This window comes from Rattus norvegicus, chromosome 13, assembly GCF_021556685.1.
Source record: "Rattus norvegicus strain SHRSP/BbbUtx chromosome 13, alternate assembly SHRSP_T2T, whole genome shotgun sequence".
In the NCBI taxonomy this organism is placed as follows: Eukaryota; Metazoa; Chordata; class Mammalia; order Rodentia; family Muridae; genus Rattus; species Rattus norvegicus.
The window spans coordinates 81,635,695-81,661,138 of NC_141546.1; the positions used below are offsets into that span (position 1 = coordinate 81,635,695).

Here is a 25,444-nt window from a genome sequence, read left to right on the forward strand (position 1 = left end):
TTAGCAGAAAATGATCTACGTGCTGAGCCTTACTCACAGAGAAAGAGAAGGATGAGAAGCCAGGGACAATTAGGAGCTACAGAGACGACTCGGATCAGAAAGCCATAGGGGAGCAAGTGCCAGAAGCAGGGGAGGGCTCTGGCAGCTGGAATGCAGCAAATTAGCAGGGCCCCTGCTTCCTAGAGCCTAGGGAGTTGGTAATAAACCTGGTCTTGCCAAGGCTGTCTTGTCAGATGGAGCCACAATGTGGGGTTTCCGGGGGAGGGGGACTGCAAAAGTGTGTTTCCAAATTTCTCCAGAGGCCCCGGGAAACTGTGGATGGTGCCAAACAGTGAGACCATCCAAGCGCATCTGTGTAAACGCATGGTGCAAAGAAATAATATGTGAGCACACACTGTCGACGAGGAAGACAAGCTTGCCCATTGCGTAGGGCAAAGTACACTGCCCTTAAAATCCATGTCTCCACGCACTGAGACTATTTCCATTGGCAAATCAATCTTGCTCCAGAAGTCGCACAGAGCAAGTACTGCTGGGTGTCCCTAACGCCACTGTCGAAAACATTTACCTTTAATAATCAAGGGCCACATGTCACGTGCTACACTGTGGTTAAGCATGCCACCTGCTTTCATCTCAATCACCTCTCAGAACAACCTTAGGCTTATTCTCATTTTAAAGTTCAAAGACTGTGAATGATCTTTAAACTGCCACCACTTACCTATGGACCGCAGAGAAGGAAGGTCTGCCCGGATCAGTCTGCCTTTGAATAAACTTCAGTCTTAGCATTCGTTCACAGTAGGAACCAAAAACTGTCCCTTTACCTCCCATAGCATAACTCACATTCCTGATGTGGGGTTGAATGGAATGCCACTGTGAGTCACCTAATGCCACACGGGCTGCCCCTCTGTTACAAAGAACAGAAGCTTAGAATTTTCAGGCTGAGTTTAAATCTTTCTACAGCCGAGATGCTTTGACAATCCATCTGGACCTCAGCTTCCTCGAGTACGAACAAGGAAATCAAACACGGCACACATGATTCTTGTAAACTTCAATAAGCCAGCTCCATAGACAGCTAGCAACCTTACAAGTTTAGGACTTTGTCATAGTTGTAAACTAATCTCACTATAGCTACGTGCACTGGAAAGATAGCCCAGTGGCCACTGCACAAGCATAAGACCTGAGTTCAGATTCCTAGCACCCCACTGGTATGAAGCTGGGGGTAGTAAATGTACATTTGTAACCTCAGCACTGGGAGGCAGAGACATGGGGATCCTGGGGTCTCGGTGACCAGCTAGACTAGCAGAAACACTCAGATCCAGGTTCAGCCAAAGACTCTCATCAGAAACTAAGGTGGACACAAAGTTGACATGAGTGGGGGCAAGGCTTATGGAGGTGAGGGTGGATCTGGGACGATGAAGAGAGGGGATTGCAGGCGGGCATGCTCAAAATACATTGCATGAAATTCTCAGCGAAGTTGTTAATTTTTCATAAGGTTAAAGTGCAGAGCAACGGAGGGTTGACCTCTGGCCTCTGCATGTATGCTTCTGAGTGCATGCACACATACACGAGAGCACAAACTTCCAATCCCAAATGGTCAGCCTCAAAACCAAGAGGAAGCTGTTCTCGATGAAGGGAAGTGTCACACGCTCACTTATCACTTTCAATAAAGAGGCTGCGTTCATGTACTAGAAACTCTTGGCAGAATCTGTGCCTCTTTGTTTTAAGACAATGTGTATTTCTATTTGTAGACTCAGAAATTCTTTATTCACTTCGCCATCCACTTCAAGGGTGCAGACTAAATTAAGTGTCAGTATTTCATTGGGTCAGAACCATTCCTCCCTGAATCCATTCTTATGCAGTTCATTCACATAGGTGAGGAACACCAGAGGTGCTGGATGACTGAGTTGGATCAAAGACTGATAAGAACATAATGTAAAAAAAACACCAGGGAAATGGAATAATGAAGAAACTGTCGTATCCTGCTCTGAAGAAAGGGAATCCCAGCCAGCCTTTATGAAACACTGTTACAGGGTTTTCTAAGTTTTAAATTTGGAGTGTTATGGTTTCCATATGCTTGGCCCAGGGTGTAGCACTATTAGAAGGTGTGGCCCTATTGGAGTAGGCGTGTCACTGTGGGCGTGGGCTTTAAGACCCTCGTCCTAGCTGCCTGGAAGCCAGTATTCTGCTAGCAGCCTTCAGATGAAGATGTAGAACTCTCGGCTCCTCCTGCACCATGTTTGACTGGATGCTGCCATGCTCCTGCCTTGATGATAATGGACTGAACCTCTGAAGTTGGAAGGCAGCCCCAATTAAATGTTGTCCTTTATAAGAGTTGCCTTGGTCGCGGTGTCTGTTCACAGCAGTCAAACCCTAACTAAGACAGAGCGTTTAGTGTTCATCATACTCAAAACTACCCTATGAATGAAGTGACAGATTAACCTCATTGTACAGCTAAGGAGATTGGAACATCCCTAGGCAAGTAACTTCCCAGTCCCCACAATCAATGGGTAAAAGCGTTATCTTCATCCAGCCCTATTCTGGGCCTGAGCTTCTAACCTGAAGTCCTTATAAATAGTCAAAGCTTTTCCTGTCCTCTCTGGGTCTTGGATCCCATGGGTGTTCATTGTAAAGGCACTCCACTAAGATTTTAACTACCCTCTTACAATGAGGTCTTTTCATTAGCAATAGTGGTGTTCACACCTGTGTGGCCCAACACTGCCTACAAGTCATGTGATATGGCTCTATTCGTGACCTTTAGAGCACAGGTAGGCACAGACACTATCCGTATCTACTGCAGAGTCTGAAAGGCATGGTGCCTTGTTCAGCTCATCAATGTCACACACAAAGAGGATTCAAACCCAGTACTTGGGATTCTAGCCCTGGATTCTGCTGGGAGTTTTACAGGCCTTACGAGCTCGAACTTCACAGAACTCCCTGGACAGCAAGACTGATAATCATTGTGCATTTCTTCTGCCAAGTGCTATGTAAAACATTTTATTGATCTTGCTCGAGCCATTCATACCCCCCCAGAATGTGAGTTGTTCGGTTACATGCATTTTAGAGAGGAAGATTTTGAAGGTTGGATAAATTAAGTAGCTCACCCCAGGCCATACGACTGCACACTGACCTGAGAACCATCTACCCCAAGCTGGGTCTGATATGCGAACATCCACTTATTGGATTACAAAATCAATGTAGTGAGAGCATATTGCTTAATGTTGAAGAACATTGATTTTTGTGAGATATATGTGACCATGAACCACTATATAAACGAAAGTTCATAAATTAAAGATCTCACAAGAAACCCAGCAGCTGAGAAGAGGTACTGGGGCTTTAGAACCGACGCGAAACTGGACTTCACAAAACACGAGTGCATCCTACAGGGCAGAACCAGAGTCTGGAAGGAGTCTTCATTGGTACTCTTTGATACAAAGCCTCGATAAATCAGGGAGGGCGAGCCGGATGAGGAATCATACAAGCAAGCTGTTTGCAAGAGGCAATCTGTCAGAATGGCAGGAGGAAGGGGAGACTCTCTATATTTGGAGTGCACTGCTGCTCAGTCTGGTTTGGCTGAGGAGAATGATGGAAGGCTGGAGGAACACGCTCTGCAGACAGCATCCTGTCATAAGAAGGATCTCCTCACGCTTGGACAAATCTCAGCACCTCCCTCCCCACCACCCATACGCAGATCTCTGGAATGTTGCTCACCCAGAAGGGACAGACTATTTCACAACGAGAATCAAGTTTAAGGAATCCGTGGATACAAACCCAAAAGAAATGGAAAGGGCAACTGCTTGAGAGAACACGCACAAGAAAACGGTTGGAAGTTTTGAACAACTATTACAATTTTAAAAACCAAAATCATCACCGTTAGCAAATTCTTGAATTTGCAAAATCTCAGAAGAGATTTAAAGGCTCAGAGGAGATGGAACGATATGGCAAGGTGATGGAAATTCAAAGGTAAGGTAGTTAAAAAAAAAAAAACACTGCAATCACAAGTTAAAAAAAAAATTAAAAGCACCAGGAGAGCAAAGAAATCTTATTGAAAACGTAGCAAAGAACAGGAGTGTCAGGACAAAGGAAAGGTAAATGAAAGGAAATGAAAAAATGTAAAATCATGAAATCAGAGTGAACAAGTAACTTCCAGGACCAACCCAGCAGAAGAAAGGACACGGAACACTTGCATTTCACTCCCTAATGGTGACCCAAACAAAGGAAAAATAATGGCACTTCAACTCTTGTGATGGTCTGTATATGCTTGGCCCAGGGAGTGGCACTACTAGGAGGTGTGGCCTTGTTGGAGTAGGAGTGTCACTATACATGAGGGTCTTAAGACCCACATCTCCTGGCTGCCTGGAAGTCAGACTTCTCCTAGAGGTCTTCAGAGGAAGATGTAGAACTCTCAGCTCCTCCTGCACCATGCCTGCCTGGACGCTGCCATGTTCCTGCCTTGATGATAATGGACTGAACCTTGAAATCTATAAGCCACCCCCCCTCCCCAATTAAATGTTGTCCTTGTAAGAGTTGCCTTGGTCAGGGTGTCTGCTCACAACAGTAAAGAGACACATGGTGAGTCTCTCTCTCTCTCTCTCTCTCTCTCTCTCTCTCTCTCTCTCTCTCTCTCAGCCCTTGCAGATCCTGATCCCAGTTAGGGAAGCTGCTTGCTGTTTCCACACTGCTGTACCCACATACAGAGAAGAGTCAAGCCAATGCACACCATTCTCCAACAGCTACTTCCCAAATCCTACCCTCCAATATGAGGCTCAGCCTCCTAGAGCCCCACACGATATCCAAGCAGCCCAAATCATCCCACCACCCTGTAAGCATCCACACAATTGCACTGATGTCCAGTCAGCAGCCAAGTGACCCGACATAAATATTGTCAGCCTTGGGAAGCAGCCAGGCAATCAGCCTTGACAGCCTTAGGCCAAAGAAGCTCCCAGAGGCTCTCGGAAACAGAAGAATCCATGCTCGTCCACATACAGACTTGTGAAATATCCCTGCCTTTTCAGAATGGCTTGATTCACTCAGACACTTAGGAAGTCTGTCCTCTGAGGCCCTAGGAAGCAATGGGACTGGGAATGCCTTGCCACAATCACATGACTCCATCACAATGACCTTTACTGGACATATACAAATTTATGGCTCATCTACCCCCACAACAAGGAATACTGTACTCAGAGCTGCTCTACAAGCGAGCAATATAATCCCATAATTCCTAGACCCTAGACCACTGAGACACTCACCGATGCTGCCAATGTTGACTACAGCTAAAGAAACTGCATGGACATCAAGGCCCACTTGAACCAAATCCAAGGAATATATCAAACGATACCCTGGGGCACAAGCAAACAGAGAGGCTTTTGCTATTAAGGTCAAATTGGTCTAGGCAACCTCAGATGTCCGTACAAATGCTGACACAGGGACCCAAATAAAAATAGTAAGGTAGCATGATGCTTGCAAAGAAATGTACAAGGAGCTGATTTTTGAAAAGGAAATTAACAAAATACCTAATTCAGAAGGACAGCTTCAAGGAAAAAGATTCAAAAACAGAGTCGGTTCAACAAAACTAGTTAGAAAATTCATAGTGTGAGTGAGAAATTCAACAAGATACGATTTACAAGAGAGAATCAAGACAACATCCCAGAGCTAAACAACTCAGCAAGTTAGATGAAAAGTATGGCTAAAAGCTGCAGCAGCTGCTGCAATAAACAATAAAATGTAATAACTAATAAAGAATGAGAAACTATAAAAGCAGACAAGGTCACTATAGCATGATAAATGGGAGAATAATAAAGGATCAACAAGAAGAAATAACACTTGTAAATACTACACGTCAGATGCTGCACTGTCCAAATAAAGAACATAAACATTAGACCTCAAGGAGAAGCACATAGAAAAATAATTGAGGACCTCATGGTCTGCTTCTGTCAATGGATGGATCATTGAGTAGATGGATCATTGAGATGGAAATGTCAGTGCTGTACAGGTCTTTCCATCTCAATCAATGTAATAAAATCAAATCTTACACACAATGCTCACAGACCAGACCAACCTAATCCAGACAATCCCTCACCAAAACTTCATCCCTATGATTGTAGACTGACAAGCTGACAATTGGAACTAAAGCAACATATAAGCTGTTCTACTGTTATCAACTACATAATAGAAGGGTATAACATTGGGAATTCATTATGTTGGCAATGATGTAGCTAGACACATTCCCCTCACATAGCTGATGGTCACATAATCTATTAAAACTCTGTCTCTCTGTCTCTGTCTGTTTCTCTCTCTCTCTCCCACTCCCCCTGCCACACATGTACACATGTGTACATGTGTGGGTGTGTCTGTGTGTACAAGTACATCTTAGCAAATGTAATTTTAGGATTTTACATATATGAGCCGTACACATGTGAAGAACATGCCTGTTGTAAGTCTTTGCCTGAAGCTTTGTTCGTAGACGCATTCTATTAGAAATGAAGTGTCAGTAGGGAACTTAACAAACTGAGGTTAGTATAATCGAACAGTATGTAGCTATTACGACATAAAGGGCCAGCTGAATATGAATTGACATGATCTAATCACCGAGGACACTCTATCGTCAAGTGGAAATGTTCAGACTATAAAAGCCAATATTCATTTTTTTGAAAGAATAAGAAACACAGACATGTTTTGTGTAGGTCTAGAACGTGACTTGCAGGATGTGTAAGAATCTGCTAGAAGCAACTGCTTTGCAGAATGGAAGCTATATGGTGAGGCAATCCTGCCATTTACCGTCAGCTTTCCTGAACATTTTTACTTCAAACCATGCCTACATATTATTTACTTAAAAGTAAGATAGTATTTGCATAAAAGCAAAAAGTCATATTAGCACTTAATGTAAATTTGAGTTATAAACTGACTCAGTTATTCGGCCCCCGCTCCCTTTTCCTACAAAGTTCCATCTCCTTGAGTCTTGAAGATTCAAAAACCAGTCGTTCTGAATGGCTTTCGAGTTACGCCGACTGCTCATGATTGTAACTGTTTAACGTACACCCCTCCAGTTCTAAGTTGGCTAAAATCTCACTGCAGAAGTAAAGGACTTACAGGCACAAGAAGATACAATGGAAGAGCTCAGTCAGCAATTCTGAGGGTCTCAAAAGGGTCACAAACCCTTGCCTTTGCTTATCTGTTTGTTTTGGTTGTTATTTGGGGTTTTCTGTTTTGTTTTGCTTTTTTATTTTGTTTTCGGTTTGTTTGTTTGTTTTTGAGACAGTCTCATCCTGATTCCCTACCCTTACAGAAGAAAACCTGTAATGTACCTTATGAGATGTGTCATAACAATTCTTTGGGGAATTTTTTGGAAACTTTAGGTGAGGTCTGGCTAGAAGAGGAGGATAAGATCATTGGTGCATGTCTTAGGGGTAGGTACCTTATCCCTAGCCCGTATTAGTTCCTCTTAGCTTCTTGCCTAGTATGGTGTGAATAGCTTTCTTTCTGCCGATCACTCCTACTGCTATAGTTTTCCTACCAAGTACACAAGGTCAAGAAACCACAAGCTGAACCCTATGAACCCTGGAGCCAAAATAACCCTTTTCACTCCAACTTCCACACGAAGGAACCAGAAGACTCTCTAGATGTTGTGGTACACAGCTGCAATCCCACCGAGACAAGAGAACCACCAGTTTGAGGTCAGTGTGGCCTAACCAGTGAGATAGCATTTTATGTAAGCAGAAAATGAAAATAAATGTCTCTGTCAGGTATTTGGTCATACTAATAAGAAAAGCACTGAATATTGGTATCTCGAGTAAGTTCTTAGACCTTCACAACTAGTTCAGAAGTAGTTTGCTGGAAGAGTTTGAAAGAGTTTGGAGATGAGGGCCAGAGACTGTTGCTAACAGAGTGTACTTAACGATGCAGGTTAGAGTTGGAAAGAGTAGACTGCTAGCAGGAATGTGGACCATAAAGATGCAGCCATGAAGTTTCAGACAGGAACAAGAACTCTGATGAGAGTTAAATTGGAAGCCGTTTACGTTATATGCTGGCCAATCATTTCCCTCCATCTCGTCCTTGCAGGAGGCAGAGTTTAAGGTGATCCTGTCACATGATTTTGACTGACTTCCTTTAGCCAGATTCACGGGGATCATCTGAAGTAAAAAGCAAGAGGGAGGATTTGGAAAACATGCTACATAACCATAAGAGGAGTAAGCTACAAGCTGTGGACAAGAACTGTATGGCTTGATGTCATTAAAAGCAATGCCAGCTCTGTGTACCAGGACAATAGAAATATGGTCTCAAGGCATTTCAGGATTAGCCAGACTGCCCACCTCAGGTACTGAACTCTATACATTTTAAAACTCATTGAGAAGAGAGAGCTACTGAAGCACCTTGTTTGTTTGTTTGTTTGTTTGTTTGTTTGTTTGTTTGTTTGTTTAACAAGGGTACCTACAGAAGCGATTTCTTGGACTCAGCTGCCAAAGCATTTAAAGGTCCAGAACCCATGGTCCAAGGAATCATAGCTACTGCTTGAGGTGATAGGGGACCTTAGCGTTATCTGTGCACTGTGATTCTGTGGGTACACAAAGAAGGAGAGTTATGGGATCATGAAGTTCCCACAAAAAATCTTAAGAAAAAGTCATCTGTGGAGGGCATACATTATGTAGAGGAGTCATGTTCCCTACCAGAAGCTCCTTGAGAGGACAGTTGGTCAGCCTGTAAGGGTAAGGCTTCGGTTGGGAATGCAGACTCAACGATAATACTGACATCAGGAATATGGACTATCTCCTGAGGAAAGGAGCAGGTAATGACTAAACTAGTATAGGAGAGAGGTCATATGGGTGAAGCTGCCCAAGCCCCTTGGAACTCATGGTGTACACCTAGAGTGCTCTATCTGTAAGACGTTGAGCCATAAGATCTACTGATTGTCCTGCTGACATTAGATCTGGCTTTGAGCGGATCCTTCCTGGCTATTCTCTAGTTCTTTCTCTTGAGATGGGAACATTCATTATGCACCATTGAGTCTTAGGAGAACATTCTTTTGAATCTTACAGGTGTTCACAGATAAAGGAGTGCCTTGACTTATAGGTTCTAAACTTCTAATTTTGAACAAATGTTAGAATTGTTAAAACTTTGGGGATGCTCAGAGCAGGACTGAATAAATGTATTTGCATATGAGATGGCCATGAGCCTTTGGTGGCAGGGGAACATTATGTTTGAATATGACATGTTTTTCACGGGGTCATGGGTTTTATTTAGTCTCTAGCTGGTAGCACAAATTTGGAAAGTGTCAGCACCTGTTAAGAGGTGAGGGATCACTGAGGGAAGATCACAGGACACATGTTTTCAAGTAAACCTTGTCCCTTGCCACTGTCCCTATCCACTTCCTGCTCACAGTGTGTGAATGGCTGTCCTTCACCATATTTCTCTCCACTGTGATGTTCTGCTTTAAGTGGCCACCGAACCATCCACTGAACCTTCTGAACCCGTGAGCCAAAACAAAAGTTCTTTCTTAAACATTTGCTCACAGAGATCAGGAAACATTAGTGAATCCAGTGTGTCATGCCATCTCTCACCTCTGTTCCTGAAGCCACACTTATGTAGGCTGGAAGGGAAAAAGGATCCCCACACAATGACCACAGCAGTGTCCTTTATCTAGAACAGTAAACATCATTTATTTGGATTTTGCTGGTGCCAAGATGCCCTGACTCCTGAAATTTAATTTACAGTGTGCCTTCAGCTTATTTGGGGCTCCACGGAACAGAAATTACTGTGTGGTAGCAAGAGTCTCCAAGAGGGGGAGCCCAGTCAATCTTAATGACCTAGCGTTAAGACGAGGGCAGAAGTTAAAAGTGATAAAAAGGAGCAGCCTGCTTAGAAATGACTGGAAACATCTCTTATGCTGTCCCCTGCTTCCCTCCCGTCTTTATTAGCACCTAAAGCATTTTTAGTACATAAAATTCAATCTCCAGGAGTGTCAACCATATTGGGTTTTTGTTTTTCTTTAGGGGTCCCCATCAACTCCGATAACAGGGAGCAACATGGCCACAGAACACGCATGGAGAAGAGGGTTGATCTGGGGAGGCTCCAGGGGACAGTTGAAGGGCCATACTCCTCAGCCATCCCCTTCTAATCTCTCGATTAGAACAATGAGGTGAGCTCCAGTAGAGCGGTCTGTATTATATCAACTGGTTTTTCTCTCCTCGGATGCAAGAGAAAATCAAGGTACTAAGTTTATGTTGCAGAAATATAAAACTGTTTCTTCTTCCATTGCAGAAATATAAAAATAAGCAGACCCCTTCTTCCATTGCATAGCGAGCAGCTGAGCACACACTGAGCATTGGTCTACCGAAGAGGAAACTGACCCATGGTACCAGAGAAGTAGAAAGTCTGTACCGCACTCATCAGGAAGTGCAGTCTAGTTGGTAAGATGTGGTAACCCACATGGAAAGAAATAGAAGATGAGTTTAAAACCATGCATCATCCTAAGCTAGCAGTGGTTACTCACATTCAATATCTGACAGGTATTCTCACATCCTGGTTTTGTTGAAAGGGTCTCTAGTAATGCAGGGCACCAAGAGGCTGCGAAAGGCAGGACTTTCAACAGGGCCTCCGGGGTGTTCTTGATACCTAGGGAGAAAAGAGGAAAGTTGATCTCTGAAAGCCCTCGCATTGTTTCTGAGCGTGCTCAGTATGCTAGCTGACAGATATCCATAGACAAGCTTCAGGGATAGAAAGCTGACTCAAGACCGGCGGGAGAAAGATGGGGAAGAGTTTAGACCTCTCTTTGCTATTTAGATCACTCAAATCTGAGAGCTGAAAGTGAGGAGAACAGAGTTTAATTATTTTTCCCTCTCAGCTACTTCCAGAAATATAACAGAGATGTGACGAGAAAAGGCAGAGTGGAGTGGAGTCTTCATAAAAAAAACTGCCTGTAAATAATGAGACCCAAGCTGGATCCAGGAACCAAAGAGACACAGGAAGTGCATGTCAAGCAAACAAACTATATAACCCAACCATTGGAGGCTGGAATGGCCTTTGCCTGGGGCGAGTTGGATGGGGCCTGTGACACACATTTGTAGAGTGGAGAGCTTTGGGAGGCCTCTCATTGAAGGGCCAGCATGTAGGACAGGAAGGAGGTCCCCATAGTTAACGATAGCAATTTTAAAAAATCAGAATTGTTAAACATGCGGGCTTTTCTGTTCAGTGGATGGACTATGCATACCTGTTTCTCATACAGAAGGCTGGGAGTGGATAATAGCCTGGTGATCTTCAACCATCTGCACAGCCAGACCTCACTGGAACCACTCGTTCTTATGAAAGCGGTTCCATGTACTCTGCAAACCAGCTTTATCGGTGTGCTTATTACAAATCTTCCCTCACTAGGCCCTTATCCTGACCATTTCTCACCACTAGATCCCCTTCTTACAAAAGAGGTCATAGGTGCTTTGCAAAAGAGAGGTACTTTGTAAAGGAGTTTCGACATAGTCGTGCCTTAACCTTTATCGCGATAACTGTGATGAGTTGTACTGTCTTCAAATATGTAATAACCAAACAAATTCTTTGGAGTCAGACTCCAGAAGTTTGAACCAGCCCAGCTAAGTTTTGCTGAGCCAGATTTCCTTCTTGTCTCTCTCGGTTTGGCTCCCAGTAGGCCTTAGCGTTTGTGGGACCTCCACGCCAGCAGGAGAGCCACCTATCTAGAACTAGCCCTTCCATACCTGGAAATGTCACTGACATGCTGAATTCAGAATGTTCCAGTAATCTGAAGTGACCTAAGTGATCTAAGACCAAGACTTTTCTAGTCAGTCTGAAGGGAGACTTCAGCAACACTCCTCGGTCTAAGTGGTTGAAGAACACCCAACATCACAATTGCGGGGACATGTTAAATGTGTTCCCTCAAAAGGTAAAAAGATAGAAGACCATCCATATAGTACCTGTACTGCATGCACGGTGGAGGAAAACTGACACCAACTGCTGCTTGGAGCTTGGAGATTTTGGGGCTCCTGAGTGACAAGGATTCAAGTGTGAGATTGCTAAAGAGGGGGACTGTGGTATTTTCTCATTTTATGATTAGAATAAAGGCCATAAATAATTTCCATTTAAATTTGTGAAAATATAGGAGGCAATCCTATTTCAGATTGTGAGCCTTGATGTTTTTTGCCTTTTAAAAGAAATAGATTAATCAGAAGTGCCCTTCCTGTGTTCAAAGTGAGTCCCCACTGCCCATAGAAAGTTGCAATTTCCACAACCTAAGAGCCCGCGTGTGGAGTCACGGAGCCAGGACTTAACAGTTTCCATGGGTTCAGTACTCTTCAGCAAAGCAGAGTCCCCAACCCAGATGCTGAGGCCTGAGAAGGTAGCCTCAGGGCTTTTGGGATTTTCTGCGGCTCTAAGAAATTAAGAGAACACAAGTTTTCATATTCTGCCATTTAAGTTGCTCCCAGTTAAACATGATGGGAAAATATTACATGGAAAATCACAGAAACAACTTGTAAATGTATTCGTTACTTTTATTATTGCTACGATCAAATACCTGACAAAAGCAAATTACAGGGAGATTAATTTTGCTGTTCGGTTTAAGAGACAACAGTCTGTTTCGGCAGGGAAGGCACGGAGGAGGGAGGGGACGCAGGAGCTGAAGGCAGCCGGTTACATTGTATCCACACTCAGCCAGCAAAAGGTGAACAGTTCATAGGGCCAGGCTATAAAACCACAACGTTCACCTCCAGTGACTCATTTCCTCCAAACCACAAGTTTTATTACATGCCATTCTGAGAAGTATGGTAAAGTTTCTGAATCCACCCTCTAGCCTTCCTGGGAAATGGCTAGGGACTCCGTAATGTATATGCTACCCTCCCGCTCAACAACTGTTTCAGTTACCAAGTCCACTGTTAGAGTTCTGTGCTATTTGCTTTCCATTATCACTTACTTCACTTAGTTAAGGCCCCAGCCACATGCTAGTGACATCAGACGGTGCTTCCCCGAAGTAGAAAGGCAGTAAGACATTTGATGAGAGTGCAGGTTTCCATAACTGTTTTCACAGTATGCTGCCATGAGTGTTCTGTGTTACTAGTTATTATTTTAAATGTTCTTTCTCTTCCTATTCTATTGGATCATTTGAAGAAAGTGGGCATTTTTTTTAAAAAAATTTGATTCCAGTAGAGTGCAGCAAAATATCTAAAGGAATAGTCTCAGTATTATTTCTTTGTTCTGTAACCATGGCACTTTAATCATGGCGTGATGTGCAGTGATTCTGTCCTGGTCATGTATACTTGACCATGTAAATATCTCCTGTACTTGGATGCCCATTCATTTCCCGAGATGTGGCAAATTCTCTGCTATAATTTCACTGATTGAAAAGGTTTTAATCCCTTAGTTACGCTTCAAAGACCTCAATTTCCTTTATTGTCACTTGAATATAAATTTCTCAATCTCACCTTAAATTCCAGATATTCCCTTGCTGGAGACATTAAGGTTTTCATTCCCAATATTTACCAACCCTGGCCCCAGCATCTTTGTGGTTTTTTGCATGTCTCTAATAGATGGAGATCTTCCAAGTTTTGAATTGAATTATTTAACCCATTCATCTATTTTTGAGTCTTCTTTGAGGTCACATGTTATTTTTAATATCAGATTTCTAAGTTCTGTTTTACTCTCTCAACCATTTCAATATTGTTGGATTCAGTAATTAAAGTTTAATGAACTTATTAAAAATAAAATAGTCTTACTATACCTACATTAAAGATTATCACATATAACATATATGATGTATGATATATAATATAACATATATCATGAAAATCAAACATACATATATATATGTGTATATATATATATATATATATATATATATATATATATATAGAGAGAGAGAGAGAGAGAGAGAGAGAGATAGGAAAAATCCAGGATATGCCAGAAAGGATTTGGTACTGTCCAAGCTGTCCGATCCCTTCCAGGGCTTTGACACAGCCCTTGGGAAGAAAACTAAACCCACAAACACAGCTGGTTCAATCCAACACATTTGCTTCATGAATGCCCATCTCCATAGCCATATGTGAATTTGTGTTTTATGCATATGTAAATGCATATAATATTAATAGCGTGTATTTTTTATTTTATTTTTTATTTTTATTTTTTATTAACTTGAGTATTTCTTATATACATTTCAAGTGTTATTCCCTTTCCCGGTATCCGGAATAGCGTGTATTTTAAACATCATGATGGAGTTAATTTTTTATTATGATTGGAGAAAATTAAAGCATTTCGGTGGTCTCTAAATGTATTGTGGGACCGAGACGCTGTGTCTACTGTACTTACTTGGCCCAGATAAGGGTCAGGATTAGATTAAAATGTGATGATAGTGTGAAATACATTAAAAATGTGAAAAACCCCCAAGCATCACTGAGGGGACAGAATGGTGGGTTTAAGAGAACTGTAAATGCATCTTTATCACGGTCCCCAAACACAGTCGGTACCTGAAAAGTTCTGGAAAGTTGCCTTCCTAAAGTTTGGAGACTTCGCCCATATTCTATTCAGTCTGATTACAGCCTAATGCAAAGCACTGGGACGACCGCCCTCCAGGAGCCTGTGTTTTGTGATTGCTTTGCAATTGTCTCTCTGCAGCTGCTTTTCTCTACATGTGCGCTGCATCAATTCCAGCTTCCGATTGAATTACCGAGCAGTGACTTCATTTGATTACTCGTAAACTGTCATGTAACGCACATAGTTGCTTTAGCTCCTCTTTCCAGTAATTTCTATATAGTAACCAGAGGACGGTCCTTGCCAGCTAGTTTGGCCAAGCGCCAAACAGCCTGGAGAATTATAAACAACCTCGTATCGATTCATTAGAACATTCCCTCTTAACCTGTGATGGCGACACCTGGCTTGAGTTCTCGCAACAACCAGTCTGGCACTCTCGCTTGCCAGGCAGTTACTAGGGCTTCCTTAGAACAGCAGAGTAAGTCTAGAATGTGAGTCCTCGTCCACGTCCACCAGGTAAGAGAGTGTCCACCATTTGCGATGTTCTTTGCCTTTGTGTCGTAAAGGTGAAGTATTTTTAGGCAATCTGAGTGTCTATATGAAACAGGCTTCTTTCCCTCCCTTCTACAAACTGAAATGGACAAGGTATCTGCTTCTGGGAAGGAAGGGAGGGAAGAAAGGAAGGAAGAAAGGAAGGGAGGGAGGGAGGAAGAGAGGAAGGAAGGAAGAAAGGAAGGGAGGAAGGGAGGGAGGGAGGAAGGAAGGAAGGAAGGAAGGAAGGAAGGAAGGAAGGAAGGAAGGAAGAATATTTCTCTCATAGATTAGTGACTGTCCCATACAGAAACTGGTGCTTCTGCCCTGTGCGGCTCACTCCAGCTGCGCATGCGCACTGGACTGCTTTCCCTTCTCTGAGGGGCATTTCCTCATTGATTCTCCCGCTTTAAACCAGTTCCCACTCTTACTGCCTACTACATTAGGAGGACTTTATCTAAGAGGGATAACTAATGTCAGTGGAGCACTTACTGGTCCTCGGGCTCTCTCTCAGCATTATCTGACTTAATCCTCACACCACTTAGAAGTGGAGGTAATAATCCTCAGATGATAAGGAAATGAGGCTCAGAGAAGAAAGAAGTTGAAAGGATTCCACCACAGAAATGAGGAGAATAAAAGGTATAGGAGACAAAACCGTATCCTGAAAGCTAAGGAAACGTTATTGCAAAAAGGAAACTATTCCTCAGTGAGGAACACCCCCATGTCCCACAAAAAACAAAAACAAAAAAAAAAAAACAGGGAAGGACAGACAGACAGCTGTAGTTTTACATAATACACAAGTTAACATGGGAACTATTTATCTATGAGTCTGATTGGAGTCCTACAGAAGGACGGTGGTGACTGTACCTTGGGACATGCAACCACACAGTGTAGGCCTCCGTGTTTAGGAGATCCTGGGTCACAGAGTAATAGCAGAAGAGTTCTCAATAGTCGAAATTCCCAGGTAGCACGTTGCTGAGCAAAAATTCAAGACTGTCAGTTTTGTTCAAGACAAATCTCATTAATCCCTGGATAGCTCAGGAGAGCTGACCACCCTCGTGAGCGGGAAGGGAAGCCCATAACGCACCCTTCTACATGCTCCTGTTAGCGATGTTTATGTATGACTGGCTGAAGCATCTGAGGAGAGTGGTTGTTAGCAAAGGTCAGTTGGTCTGGAGTTCAGACATCTTCAAAACAGATGAGTAAGGCAAGAACTGGTGTGAAGGGTTATACTGGAGAAAGGGCTGGCGGTTGGCCACGCTCTTCGACTTTCTTTTAAGGCTCTTTGGCTTGGGTGTTGGCTCTGGGAGGAGTGTTAGCCACTGTCTCGGTTACCTGAACTAAGCATGATCTCAGCATCTTCCTAGACTTCCTCAGTTTAGACATGACCCTTCATGGCTTAGATCAAGCTGTCTGGCGTCAGATTTCAGGGTAAAGGACCGGCTATGAGATAGCCTTGAGTTTGGATAGGGATCCAGACAGCCAGCTTTTAACTCAAGGGAGAATCACGTTCAACAAATTAGAAGAGAAAGGTAATGTTAAGGATGGTAGCCAGAGACTGGAGATTGAAATTTTGGTATATACTGACAACTTGGTCAGAGTCCATTTTTAATCAGGCATGGGGGTGCCAAACATTAAAGTCGCTAAAAGACAAGACAGTTTTCTTATGTTTCATTCACCTAGAATTTTAAAAATGGATAATCTGATGAAAAGTTGCCCACAAAGAAACTGTGTCTGGAGGGACCAGGGGTAAACCTCGATGGGTAAAATGCTCACTATGTGAGCATGAGACCCTGAGTTTAGATTCCCAGTACCAATGTGAAATGCCCAGCACATCAGTGTGTATCTTTAATACTGCCACTAGGAAGGAGAGACAGGACGCCGGAGGCTGGGTGGGCATCCGGTCTAGAAACTGGTGAGTACAAGCTTCACTAGGAGGCTGAATAAATGTAAACTCTCCAAAAGTTTAAACAAAGTGCCTATAAATATAGTGATTAACCCTATTTTCAAAGAATAATAGTTGCTACACTTAATTTTAAAAATTAGGGTAAATAGTCTTTTGTCTTCAAGTTTATGACTCCAAGTTTAATATATTATAAATCACATATATATAGCATATCTGATATTACATATGTTACACATGACTCTCTGATATAATATAATAAATCAGACATATAATATATCACAAAGATGTCAACCATGTTATTAAATACCAAAGCCATATCAGAAACGTAAAGTAAACATAAGCAAGGGGATTCAATAATCTAGGGATGGGCCCTAAATACTCAACATGTTAAATAAAATTCCATAGGCTGAAAAATAAACTACTTGAAAAAAAATCCCAAGCCTAGAAGATGCTAGATTTAAACCAAATAAACTCATCTTAGGGTTAGAGCTGTTAAGGGCACATGATGCTCTTGCAGTGAAATAGAATTTGGTTTCTAGCACCCACATCAGACGGTTAACACTACCAGGGACTTCAGCTCCAGGGAACCCTATTCTGGCCTGACCAGACCCTCACACACATGTATACACACACAAAAGGGGGGACATGGGGATGAGCATGTCTACATATAAATACAATTTAAAAATAAAAAATTGCAGCAAATACTATTTTTAAAACATCCGGAATTGTTCTGTGCACTATTGCTGTATTAACCTACTTTGAATCTGAAGTTTAGAGCCTAAACTGTCCTCCAGAAGCTTGTGTGTTAAAGACAGTCTCTAGCCTGTTCCCCTCTAAGGAGATGCGGAAGATTTAGGGAAAGATCTAATGGGGAAAGTTAGGTCTTTGAAAGCTATGATATTAAAAGGAATGTAACCCCAGCCCCTTCTCTTCTTGCCTTTTGCTTCCTGCCACCACAGAGGAGTGAGCCTTCTTGCCAAGTGTGCTTACCAGGTTATACTCTGCAGTCATTAGCCTCAAAGTATCTGGACCATGTAACCATGGACTGAAAGCTCCAACACTGTGAGCCAATTTAACCTTTCTTCCTTATAAGTTGTTAATCACGGGTGTTATATCATAGTAGCAGGAAGTAGACTGACATGTTTAAAATCAGGCAAAATACTACCAAGACTCCAATGAAGAAAAGTGATATACATAGGAAGGGAATCCCAACCAGTGTATGATTGTCAGGCATTCGTGTTGCTAAGGTCAGCCATGGAAACCTGGTGCATGGCTTTGATTAGGAATGCCCCTCCCCACACCGGTAGACCCATATGCTTGAGTTGCACTATTAGGAGGCGTTGCCTTGTTGGAGGAACTGTGTCATTATGGGGGCAGGCTTTGAGGTCTTATACACTCAAGCAACACCCAGTCTGACATACAATCTCCTTCTACTGCCTGTGGATCAAGATGTTAGAACTCTCATCTTCTCCAGCGCAATGGCTGCCTGCACACTGCCATGTTTCCCACCACGCTGATAGTGGACTAAACCTCTGAAACCGTAAGCCAGCCCCAATTAAATGCTTTCCTCTGTAAGAGTTGCTGTGCTCATGGCGTCTGTTTACAGCAATAAAACCCTGAGACACCTGGCTTCAGAAGGTTAAGCCTCCATCTGTTTGACAGCTCTGCAATGCATCAAACCTAACTAACACCTATAACGACCTTATCTTTCTCTAACAACTCTCCTTCACAGAGAACAAATCTGCTGTGCTCTTCAAGGGCCTCCTAAAGAACCACAAATACAGTTCTAGCTGCAAAAGATAGCGTTCATGATTTGATTTTAGAAAGGCAAAAATCAAAGGTTGTTAGGAGATTTGAATACCTAAGAGGAAAAAAAAATGGATTTTGAGGTGCCTGAAGGATGGAATCTTACTATTGAAGAAATAAGCATAGAAGACATTTTTGCATAGATATTTTTTTACCCCTTTCCTAAGTGAGAAAACATATTTGCTTAAATCATCAGAAATACCATAAAACTGACATAACCTATTGGTTATTCTGTTCAGATGCAAAGTCTTTGATATCTAAGCAGATTACATGAGGGTAAGAAAATTATTTTATAACTTTGTATCAAAAGGAGACTGATAATCCAAGAAAAGAATTGTTGTTTTAGTAGAAGTGGGAACTAAGGTTTTATTTGCATCGGATTAATATTTGATATTAAAGCTCTTCCTGAAATCTTAAGTAAGCCCATCACATCCTAGTTTTGTCAACAGTAAATAATACAATATGTACTTATAACATTCCCCAAATTGTCACACGGTTCTGTGTATTCAGCCTTGATCCTGCTCTGCTCCCTCATTCTACAGCATCCAATCGTTTTAGTTCGGGGTAAAACTGCTCTCTGTTTTCATTAAAGAAAACCCACTCTGCCTACTTTGCATAAAACATTGTTCCTCTGCCAATATTGCTCCTACTGGAAGCTCATTCACATGTATTGATTGTAACTTTTAACCACAGTAATCTCTATTCCTTAGAGAAATTTGGGAATCAGATAACTGAGAATGGTCTATCACACATCAGCGTTTTTCAGATCAGCCAAGCTCCCAGCTTTCTACAGCCACGTCTCTAACGACACAGTGCTTCAAACTGGCAAGAGAATGAACCTATTCCTCATCACAGTCAAAGTCCACAACCACTCTGCAGAATGGGCAAGTAATGGGCAAACCTAAAATTATTACTACTGATGAATATTTCTGTACTCTGTCTTCTATAGAAATACCGCAAATATATAACAGATATCTCTGAATTAGTTTAACTTAACAGCAATGTCAGGCCTCGAGCTATTCAGAGGCCTTTAAAACTACCTTCAAGTTCTCATAGTATAAAACCTAGTGAGTAAATTTTTTTCAGATTAATGATTCAATTTGGTTAAATACAAATATGTTTTAATGATCTTGAACATTAATTAGAAATCATGCCAGTTTGTCTGGACAGTAAGCCTATAGAAACTTAAAGACCAGATGCAAGTAAAGTAAATAGGCAAATTTCTAATGTGATGTTAGTAACTTAAATTTTTATCAATCCAAAACTATTTTTTGATTATTCATTCCATTTGTTTGCATCTCAAATGATATCCCACTTCCCAGTTACCACTTCACAACACTCCCCATCCCACATCTGCCCTCCTCCCATTTGCCTCTACTAAGGCGCTCCTCCACTCACCCACCCACCCACTCCTGCCCCACTGCTCCAGCATCCCCCTACACTGAGGCATCAAACCTCCACAGGACCAAGGGCCTCCCCTTCCACTGATGTCAGTCAAGGCTGTCCTCTGTTACATATTATCTGGAGCCATGGATTCTTCCCTGTACCTTCCTTGGTTGGTGGTTTAGTCCTTGGGAGCACAGGATGGTGTGGCCAGCCTACATTGTTCTTCCTATGGGGTTGCAACCCCTCTCTGCTCTTCCTGTCCTTTCACCAGCTCCTCAACCAGGTTCCCCAAGTTCAGTCGGGCTAATCCAAAATTATTTAAACTAGTCTTATTTGCCGAAGACCTCCTTTAACTCTTGATATATCTCTGAGTTGGCTAACACAGCAGAATTTTTCCTCATATTGAGGCTATTTAAAGTTGAAGTCCCTGATTCCCAGAAATTTTAATTTATGTAAGCACTAAGTTGTTCTGACTAGAGATCTATCTGGAAAATTCAGAATCTAATATGGCAATACCAACATGAAGTAGGAAAATATTACATACTAAAACAATAAGAGGTAAAGGTCTCCCCAAAATATAGACAGTAAGCGTGTGCGCACACGCACACATGCACTACAATTTAAAAGTGTTCACCAGGAGTCAAGCACAATACAAAATACAAATCTAAACTTTACATGAAAGATCTGTTCTGTTCATAGTGGGCACAAATTCCTGACTGTTTTGACTTCAAACTGGGCACACACACAACCTGAAAAGACTAATACACCAGCTTATTTCTCACCTTTCTTCCAACAAGGACAATATCTGCTTATATTTTTTTATTATATCAAATGTCTTTTACATTTTTATCCATCTAGTCACTGATGAAATTGATTTGCTAGCCACAAACCCAAGGAAAGCCAGTACCGGATGTCAAGTACATACTCAAAAAGGGGTAAAATCAAATGTTCACTATGCCACCAATAGACAGGAGCCCAGGCAGAGTGCAGGACCAGGAACTGGGGCCACCATTGCCTCCGTGAGACCTAAGTGAGGAAGGGACCACACATTGCTCTGAGAATTTATGCTACCCTACAGGGAGTGCATGAGGACTCAAAGGGAGGGCCCTGATGGGTTATACAATGCCAAGAGGTCAGTCCTGAAATCATGAACAACACTTAGCAGACTGAGCAGGTTATATTTGTGTGTTTGGGTGTAATATCTATGTGTAGATAAGTAATAATAATAACTAAAGGAAAAAAGGCCATGATTTTGAGATGAAGCAAGGGGAAGCAGGAATTGGAAAAATGAAAGAGGAGCAAGTTACTGTAATTATATTTTATTTTTAATATTTTTATTTATACATTTATATCTACATGAATATATTTGTAAAATTTATATGTTAAAATGTATTAAGTACATTAATAATTATTAACGTAACTATTATTATTTTAATATTTTTTAAAGTGAGGTGTAATCCTGCTTGAGTCACCATGGAACACGCCAAAGACAGAAAACATGAGGGAACAAAGAGATGGTTCTGCTTAGGATGCTCCAACAGAGAGAATGTTCATTTTTGTCAAGACGGGGTAGGAGGAACAGGATGGAAAGTTCTAACAGCTGCAGGTAAATAAATAACCCTCCACTAGCATCATGGGCGTCATGAAAAAGAACGGAGACAGGTTTGCTCCTAGAACACAGAAGAACAGATTGGTGTTTTCTGATTGGCCACCACAAAACACCGGAGAGTAGAAAGATTTCTGCGCCCAGTCATCGAAGGCCTTGTTTCTTTTAAAGGTCAGTTCATTTCCCTCGTCCCTCCAGCTTCCCTCGTCCCGGTTCTACTTCTAAGCAGACAGACAGAAGCGGCTTAATAAGCGCCCATGGATCTTGAAATGTGCTGATGGGAACTACCTGGCAGCGAGCAAGGAAGGAACCGGCTGGTTGTACTCCAGAGAGAGGACACGCGGGTCAGTCTCCGAATGAGAACCGTGAATAAATCCATTATTGGAGTGGATACTTTTCAAAGTTCAAATTTAGCTATGCCCCTGAGAAAGTTAAATAATTTTTCAGAGACTTGGTTATTTTCTTTCATTTCTAAAATTGAAATATAGCATTTCACAGGGTTTCTCTGCACCTTCAGAGGCGTAATAACACTGAAGCCCTGTGTGTGTTACAGTGTCCAGCCTTACCCAACTCTCAAAACCTTGTCTTTGTAACTTGGCTGCAGGCCCATTTCTCTGCTCTGGGAACTTCCTGTTGTCCCACTTCAAGCTCTGTCTGGAAGGGAGCGTGTGTAAACCACACATCTGACAAAGGACCCATATCTAGGAGCTCACAAAATTTTTAAAAATTTTACCTCCAGAACAAGCAATTTAATTAGAAAATGTGTAAATGTGTGTGTATGCGCATACAGGTACATGTGTGTGTTGTGTGGTGTGTGTGTGTGTGTGTGTGTGTGTGTGTGTGTACTACTACAGAAAATCACAACTAATCATGATGCAGAGTTGTGGAGCTCAGTCCCAGTGGCTACATCTACGAAACACTCCTGTTCCTAAGCCTCAAGGAGCATTGTGGAAGACAGGCAGAGAGACTGTAAGAGGCAGAGGAGAAGGGAATTTGCTGGGAGATTGTGACTTCTAGTAACAGTAACATCGGGTGCTTCACCCATGAGGTCTCATCAACATGTCTGTTCAGACACGAGCTGAACCAAGGTGATATCAATGAACATGACAAATGGGTCAGAGAAAAAGCCCATGAGGCCTCGGTCCTACACCCACACACAAAAATTATAGGCAACTAAAGAAAACTGGGAGCCAGAGAGGTGGTTTTCCCCAAGGTTGAGCAGATCAATTGGTTTTCCAATGCCAAATGGTCAGTCCTGAAAACCTACCTACAAGTAGCATTATACAAACCCAACAAGTTATATTTAGGAGTATATGTGTGTATATACAAATGCATATGTGCATGCAAAAACAATTACTGAAAAAAAAAAAACAGACCATGAATTTCAAGGGGAGTAGGAGGGGTATATGTGGTGGTTTAAAGGAGGGCAATGGAAGGGAGAAATGTCATAATTAAATTATAATCACAAAAATTATATATATATGCATATAGCTAGATGTTTTACTGAAAAGCATGTACGGATGTCAGATACACACGTAAAAAGAAGCTCCGTGTCATTCGTCATCGGAAAACATCAATTAAAGCACCAAGTGTTGTCAGTACGTGGTTGCTGGATGACTTTCAAAAGGGACGGGTCTGGGGAGATGGCTTAGTTAGTAAAACACTTGTGATGTAACCATGGTGGGTGTGCGATAGATCCCCAGCAACCACATAAAAAGCCATGCCCAACAGGGGACCTCATAATCCCAGTGCTGGGAAAGCAAAGGCACGAAGATCCCTGTGGTTTATTAGCCGGCAGTTAGACATCAACCTCTGGTCTTCGCTTGTATGTGTGCTTGCACATGTGCACTCTCTCTCTCTGTCTCTCTGTCTCTCTGTCTCTGTCTCTGTCTCTCTCTCTCTCACACACACACACACACAAAATAGTTGTCAGCACAAAGTTGTATGAGGATGTAAAGAAGCTGAATCACGCGTGTACTCCTAGTGAGAACACAAAGCTATAAAAGTATTCTGGAAAACGATTTGATGAGCTCTTACGGAATTAAAAACACATGTGTCATTCAACCCAGAAGTTGTTCCATTCTTTCCTCCCAAATGGATGCACACGTCCCTCAAGAACCTGTAGTCCATGTTTGGAAACAATCAGATCTTCTTTAGTAAGTAAACCGGGCCTACCCTTACAATGAAACCCTAATCAAATTATGTCGCAACTTGGATGAATCGCTGATTTTTAAGACAATCCTAGAACACTCCATACTGAACGGTTCCCTTCGTGTAAAATCCTTGAAATGTCAAAACCACAGAGACATGAAAGAGACCTGAAGTTCGCAGGGCTCAGGAACAGTAGGGAAGTGGGTGGGGTAGAGAGTGTCTTGAGGGATTTTTGTGGTGGTGGAATTGCTCTGCATGTAAACAGAAGCATGCCACCGAGAGCAGGCAAAACAAGGGCCATATAGCAACAGGGAGTTAAAGAAGGTAGGATGTCACGGTGTCTGTGCCACTTATGAGCCCTGTTCTTCTGCAGTAATAAGAGGAGGTTGCCCTGGCCTTACCTCATCCATCTTCTCCTATCTGCCTCGTGACATAAGAATATTAGCATATGGCAGCAGATATCCCACCCACCCACCCTAAAGGGAGAAGCAAGGAAAAGAGCAGCTGTTTCTTTGCTGGTTAAATACGGAATTTTTATTATCCCATAAGAATTCCCCAATGGAAAAGATTAGAGAATTAGAGATAAACTCGTTTTTATCAGATAACAAAATAACAAGCCGAGCTCTTGAGAGCTTGGACAGAGCAAACAACAATGAGGTTATTTTCTTCTTTAAGCCCGGGGTGTATGAATCATTTAAATAGCAAGAGGGATTCTTGGAAACAGCAAACATAAACTGTTTTAATTATCTGCGCTTTCTGAGGTAACGAGAACTGTATAATAGTGCATGGTACAGAAGGGACTGAGGTCTGGTTGACCAGACCTAGAAGCGCCTTGTACCCTCGGAATTAGTTAGGCGGCTTTCACTGCCCGGGAAGTCCTTAAATCACCCATGTGTTGATGTGTGCTTCCCTGCTGATTGTTTCTCTTTAATGTCCACATTCCTTTAGGAGTGCAGAAGTTTCTGTCCTAGGCTCTCTTCAAGAGACAGGCAATTCTTTTACCTAGGCTAGCAGAAGTGCTAGGTCCATCCAGAAGACTCAACACAGCTGCCAAGCAGAAGGCAGAAGAGGAAGAATTGGGCTCATGAATGGCACTTTGTTTTGCTCTGTGGTTCCTTTGCTCATGCCAAGGCACTCCCCACTTGCTCACCATAGTTCTACTGCTTCAGAACAAGGTTTCTAACTAGAGAAGATTTCTCCTTTCTCTTTAGTGAGGGTAGATTTATCCGGGAGCACCTGGGGGAAAAGATTGCAACGAAGGACCCAAACAAGGGACATGATCTTTGGTCCCAATTTTTGATACAACCTTATTTACTGAACAACAATTAGTGGTAGCTTCACCCCAGAACGACTCTGACACTTTCTATCATAGTATCTGACCTTCAAGTCGGTGTGGCATCTGTGATAGCCTAAGGACGGCTCATCACAGCATTGCTGACCTTGTGAGCAGGTGTGAGCTTTATATGTGACCTGCATCCTTTGTCATCGCGTCCTTTTTTAAAAAGATGGCTTCCCTCAGCAAATTCTGCTCTCTGCTATTTGTATAACCAGTGATGATTTGTCTGTGTCAGTGGTTTCAGAGTTATTGTGCAGCAGAATCACCT

At 42.3% G+C, this 25,444-nt stretch overlaps 1 long non-coding RNA gene across 5 annotated transcripts in view; it reads right to left on the minus strand.

Annotated features, from left to right (window-relative positions):
• Positions 1–25,444, minus strand: part of LOC134481528 (uncharacterized) — a 174,870-nt gene that overhangs the window by 21,787 nt on the left and 127,639 nt on the right. For 2 of the 5 annotated variants that reach the window (XR_015635592.1, XR_015635591.1), the window contains one exon: positions 10,481–10,602. This is a non-coding gene — a long non-coding RNA (uncharacterized LOC134481528). Of the gene's footprint in view, positions 1–9,548; positions 9,628–10,480; positions 10,603–11,197; positions 11,402–25,444 lie in introns of those variants that run through there. The other 3 variants (XR_015635593.1, XR_015635590.1, XR_015635594.1) reach the window with 3 other exon arrangements.